Raw genomic sequence first — 5,701 nt, forward strand, 5'->3', positions numbered from 1 at the left:
GTAAATAAGGATTCATACAGGTCGGTCGTAAATGAGTACCCAGATAGTTATACTGATGGGAATAGGTGATATCAGCTATAATGTGGTGACTGAGCTAGTAACCTCTCTCGATAATTACGCTTCTTAATAATTGATACTTCTCTAAATGTTTCCATTACATTTATTTTTAGGGATATTTTAGCAGGGAAGATATTTTGACGTATACGTCTCATTTTTAATTACGTCCCCAGATACCATGCAGCAGTTACACTGGTTGGGGTACATTAAAAAACCAGCTCCACTTGGTTTGTCTATAAACCCCAATATAGTCATATCGAAACCTGTGTTTTATATAGGGATAAATAAGGTTTATACCGTAAGAAGACAAAGGGACAGAACTCTGATAAAATGCACTGCTTTATTCTCGTGAAACATTGGTGTTTATGTAGGGAAAAATGATGCCGGATCCCTCTGCGAAGAAATATATATATATATATACACACACACACACACACACACACACACACACACACACACGCTAAGAGACCCGGCGTTGCCCGGGATGTAAATGCGTAATAGGTAGTATTATTTATAAATCGTGGAACAATAGGTGACTATTTGTTGTAAAGGTTGGATAATAATATTGAAAAGAAAGATGGAATAAAATGTAATACGAGTGTGAGTGGGGGTCCTGCTAGGGTGTGAGGCGGCAGGTGTCGCGTGGGTTGTGAGTGCTGTCTGTGAGTGGGGGTCCTGCTAGGGTGTGAGGCGGCGGGTGGCGCGTGGGTTGTGAGTGCTGTCTGTGAGTGGGGGTCCTGCTAGGGTGTGAGGCGGTGGGTCAGTGATGTCGGTGCGTAGGGGCGGGAGGCAGCAGGTGTGTGTGGCGGCTGTCTGTTGAGTGCGTGCAGCGGCTGTGAGGCGGTGGGTGAAAGGCAGAGGCGGCCGGAGTAAAGGCGGGTGAAAGGCAGAGGCGGGAAGGCAGTGGTGGGGAGGCGGGAAGACGGGCAGGAAGGCGAAGGGCGGCGGGAAGGGGAGGAGGGGGTGGTGGAGGGGGGCAAGGGGTGGAGGGGGGGGAAGGGTTGGAGGGGGGGGGGAAGGGTTGGAGGGGGGGGGGAAGGGTTGGAGGGGGGGGGGAGGGTTGGAGGAGGGGGGGAAGGGTTGGAGGAAGGGGTGGGAAGGGAGGTGGAGGGGAAAGGGGAGGGGGTGGTGGAGGGGGGCAAGGGTTGGATGAGGGGGTGGAAGTGTGGGAGGTGGGAAGGGAGGTGGAGGGGGGTGGAGGGGAAAGGGGAGGGGAGCGGAGGGGGGGGAGAGGGGAGCGGAGGGGGGGGAGAGGGGAGCGGAGGGGGGGGGAAAGGGGAGCGGAGGGGGGGGAAGGGGAGCGGAGGGGGGGGGGGAAGGGGAGCGGAGGGGGGGGGAAAGGGGAGCGGAGCGGAGGGGGGGGGAAAGGGGAGCGGAGGGGGGGGGGAAAGGGGAGCGGAGGGGGGGGGGGAAAGGGGAGCGGAGGGGGGGGGAAAGGGGAGCGGAGGGGGGGGGGAAAGGGGAGCGGAGGGGGGGGGAAAGGGGAGCGGAGGGGGGGGGGAAAGGGGAGCGGAGGGGGGGGGAAAGGGGAGCGGAGGGGGGGGGAAAGGGGAGCGGAGGGGGGGGGAAAGGGAGCGGAGGGGGGGGGAAAGGGGAGCGGAGGGGGGGGGAAAGGGGAGCGGAGGCGGGGGGGGGAAAGGGGAGCGGAGGGGGGGGGAAAGGGGAGCGGAGGGGGGGGGAAAGGGAGCGGAGGGGGGGGGAAAGGGGAGCGGAGGGGGGGGAAAGGGGAGCGGAGGGGGGGGGAAAGGGAGCGGAGGGGGGGGAAAGGGGAGCGGAGGGGGGGGGGAAAGGGGAGCGGAGGGGGGGGGGGAAAGGGGAGCGGAGGGGGGGGGGAAAGGGGAGCGGAGGGGGGGGGGGAAAGGGGGAGCGGAGGGGGGGGGGGAAAGGGGAGCGGAGGGGGGGGGGGAAAGGGGAGCGGAGGGGGGGGGGGAAAGGGGAGCGGAGGGGGGGGGAAAGGGGAGCGGAGGGGGGGGGGAAAGGGGAGCGGAGGGGGGGGGAAAGGGGAGCGGAGGGGGGGGGAAAGGGGAGCGGAGGGAGGGGGGGAAAGGGGAGCGGAGGGGGGGGGGAAAGGGGAGCGGAGGGGGGGGGGGAAAGGGGAGCGGAGGGGGGGGGAAAGGGGAGCGGAGGGGGGGGGGAAAGGGGAGCGGAGGGGGGGGAAAGGGGAGCGGGGGGGAAAGGGGAGCGGAGGGGGGGGGGAAGGGGAGGGGGGGGGGAAGGGGAGCGGAGGGGCGGGGGAAGGGGAGCGGAGGGGGGGGGGAAGGGGAGCGGAGGGGGGGGGGAAAGGGGAGCGGAGGGGGGGGGGAAAGGGGAGCGGAGGGGGGGAGAGGGGGGGGGGAAGGGGAGGGGGGGGAAAGGGGAGCGGAGGGGGGGGGGAAAGGGGAGCGGAGGGGGGGGGGGAAAGGGGAGCGGAGGGGGGGAGAGGGGGGGGAAGGGGAGGGGGGGGGAAAGGGGAGCGGAAGGGGGGGGAAAGGGGGAGCGGAAGGGGGGGGAAAGGGGAGCGGAGGGGGGGGAAAAGGGGAGGGGGGGGGGGAAAGGGGAGCGGAAGGGGGGGGAAAGGGGAGCGGAGGGGGGGGAAAGGGGAGGGGGGGGAAAGGGGAGGGGAGGGGGGGGGGGAAAGGGGAGCGGAGGGGGGGGGGAAGGGGAGCGGAGGGGGGGGGAAGGGGAGCGGAGGGGGGGGGAAAGGGGAGGGGGGGAAAGGGGAGGGGGGGGGAAGGGGAGGGGGGGGGAAAGGGGAGCGGAGGGGGGGGGAAAGGGGAGGGGGGGGGGAAAGGGGAGCGGAGGGGGGGGGGGAAAGGGGAGCGGAGGGGGGGGAAAGGGGAGCGGAGGGGGGGAAAGGGTAGCGGAGGGGGGGGGGGGAAAGGGGAGCGGAGGGGGGGAAAGGGGAGCGGAGGGGGGGGGAAAGGGGAGCGGAGGGGGGGGGAAAAGGGGAGCGGAGGGGGGGGGAAAGGTGAGCAGAGGGGGGAAAGGGGAGCGGATGGGGGAGGGAGGGGAAAAGGGGAGCGTAGGGATGGGGGAAAAGGGAGCAGAGGGCGGGAGGAAGGGGAGGGGGGGGAAGGGGAGCGGAGGGGGGAGGGAGGGGAAAAGGGGAGCGGAGGGGTGGGGGAAAAGGGAGCAGAGGGCGGGAGGAAGGGGGAGGGGGGGGTAAAGGGGAGCGGAGGGGGGGAAGGGGAGCGGAGGGGGGGAAGGGGAGCGGAGGGGGGGAAGGGGAGCGGAGGGGGGAGGGAGGGGAAAAGGGGAGCGGAGGGGGGAGGGAGGGGAAAAGGGGAGCGGAGGGGTGGGGGAAAAGGGATGGGAGCGGAGGGGTGGGGAAAAGGGAGCAGAGGGCGGGAGGAAGGGGAGGGGGGGAAAGGGGAGCGGAGGGGGGGGAAAGGGGAGCGGAGGGGGGGGGGAAGGGGAGCGGAGGGGGGGGGAAGGGGAGCGGAGGGGGGGGGAAAGGTGAGCGGAGGGGGGGGAAAGGTGAGCGGAGGGGGGGGGGAAAGGTGAGCGGAGGGGGGGGGGGGGAAGGGGAGCGGAGGGGGGGGGGGGAAAGGGGAGCGGAGGGGGGGGGGAAAGGGGAGCGGAGGGGGGGGGGAAAGGGGAGCGGAGGAAGGGAGGAAGGGGAGGGGGGGGGAAAGGGGAGCGGAGGGGGGGGAAGGGGAGCGGAGGGGGGGGAAGGGGAGCGGAGGGGGGGGGAAGGGGAGCGGAGGGGGGGGGGAAGGGGAGCGGAGGGGGGGGAAAGGGGAGCGGAGGGGGGGGGGAAAGGGGAGCGGAGGGGGGGGGAAAGGGGAGCGGAGGGGGGGGGGAAAGGGGAGCGGAGGGGGGGGGAAAGGGGAGCGGAGGGGGGGGGAAAGGGGAGCGGAGGGGGGGGGGAAAGGGGAGCGGAGGGGGGGAAAGGGGAGCGGATGGGGGAGGGAGGGGGAAAAGGGGAGCGGAGGGGTGGGGGAAAAGGGAGCAGAGGGCGAGAGGAGGGGGGGGAAAGGGGAGCGGAGGAAGGGAGGAAGGGGAGGGGGGGGAAAGGTGAGCGGAGGGGGGGAAGGGGAGCAGAGGGCGGGAGGAAGGGGAGGGGGGGGAAAGGGGGAGCGGAGGGGGGGGGAAAGGGGAGCGGAGGGGGGGGGAAAGGGGAGCGGAGGGGGGGGGGAAGGGGAGCGGAGGGGGGGGAAAGGTGAGCGGAGGGGGGGAAAGGGGGAGCGGATGGGGGAGGGAGGGGAAAAGGGGAGGGGGAAAAGGGGAGCGGAGGGGTGGGGGAAAAGGGAGCAGAGGGCGGGAGGAAGGGGAGGGGGGGGGAAAGGGGAGCGGAGGGGGGAAAGGGGTGCGGTGGGGGGGGGAAAGGGGTGCGGAGGGGGGGGGGAAAGGGAGCGGAGGTGGGGGAAAGGGGAGCGGATGGGGGAGGGAGGGGAAAAGGGGAGCGGAGGGGGGGAAAAAGGGAGCAGAGGGCGGGGGGAAGGGGAGGGGGGGGAAAGGGGAGCGGAGGGGGGGGAAAGGGGAGCGGAGGGGGGGGAAAGGGGAGCGGAGGGGGGGGGGAAAGGGGTGCGGAGGGGGGGGGAAAGGGGTGCGGAGGGGGGGAAAGGGGTGCGGAGGGGGGGAAAGGGGTGCGGAGGGGGGGGGGAAAGGGGAGCGGAGGGGGGGGAAAGGTGAGCGGAGGGGGGGGGAAAGGGGAGCGGAGGGGGGGAAAGGGGAGCGGAGGGGGGGGGAAAGGGGAGCGGAGGGGGGAGGAAAGGGGAGCGGAGGGGGGGGAAAGGGGAGCGGAGGGGGGGGAAAGGGGGAGCGGAGGGGGGGGAAAGGCGTGCGGAGGGGGGAAAGGGGAGCGGAGGGGGGGGGGAAAGGTGTGCGGAGGGGGAAAGGGGAGCGGCGGAGGGGGAAAGGGGAGCGGAGGGGGGGGGAAAGGCGTGCGGAGGGGGAAGGGGAGCGGAGGGGGGGGGGAAAGGGGAGCGAAGGGGGGGGGAAAGGGGAGTGGGGGGGTGGAGAGCAGGGGGCATATGTATTGTCATAATTTATGTATCCGCATGCCCCCCTCCCGGCGTCCGTCCCCCCCGCTGGCCGCTCCCCCCTTCTTGGTTCCCCGTGACTCGGGGCTCGCTCACCCGTTCCCCGTGAGTCGGGGCTCGCTCCCCGTGACTCGCTCCCTGTGACTCGGGGCTTGCTCCCCGTGACTCGCCCGCTCCCCCGTGACTCGGGGCTCGCTCCCCGTGACTCGCCTCCCCGTGATTCTGGGCTCGCTCCCCGTGACTCGCCCGCTCCCCGTGACTTGGGGCTCGCCCTCCCCGTGACTCGGGGCTCGCCCCCCCCCCCCCGCTCCCTGTGACTCGGGGCTAGCCCCGCTCCCCGTGACTCGCCGCTCCCCGTGACTCGCCCGCTCCCCGTGACTCGCCCACTCCCCGTGACACGGGGCTCGCCCCCCCCCCCCCGCTCCCAGTGACTCGGGGCTCGCCGCTCCCCATGACTCGGGGCTCGCCCCCCCCCCCTCCGCTCCCCGTGACTCGGGGCTCGCCCCCCCGCTCCCCGTGACTCGGGGCTCGCTGCCCCGCTCCCCCGGGCGACCGTTTGGTCCCCTAATGTGCTGCCCGGGTGCCGGAGACGCGTGCAGGCGGCGGCAGGAAGCGCCCTGTGTGGGGGGGGGCCTGTGTGGGGCCTGTGTGGGGCCTGTGTGTGTGTGGGGGGCCTGTGT

At 70.5% G+C, this 5,701-nt stretch overlaps 1 protein-coding gene across 3 annotated transcripts in view; it reads left to right on the forward strand.

Annotated features, from left to right (window-relative positions):
- Window positions 1-5,701, forward strand: part of LOC142498620 (cation channel sperm-associated auxiliary subunit gamma-like) — a 39,463-nt gene that overhangs the window by 444 nt on the left and 33,318 nt on the right. The gene's annotated exons all lie outside the window — the stretch shown is intronic.

This window comes from Ascaphus truei, chromosome 7 (assembly GCF_040206685.1).
Source record: "Ascaphus truei isolate aAscTru1 chromosome 7, aAscTru1.hap1, whole genome shotgun sequence".
NCBI lineage: Eukaryota > Metazoa > Chordata > Amphibia > Anura > Ascaphidae > Ascaphus > Ascaphus truei.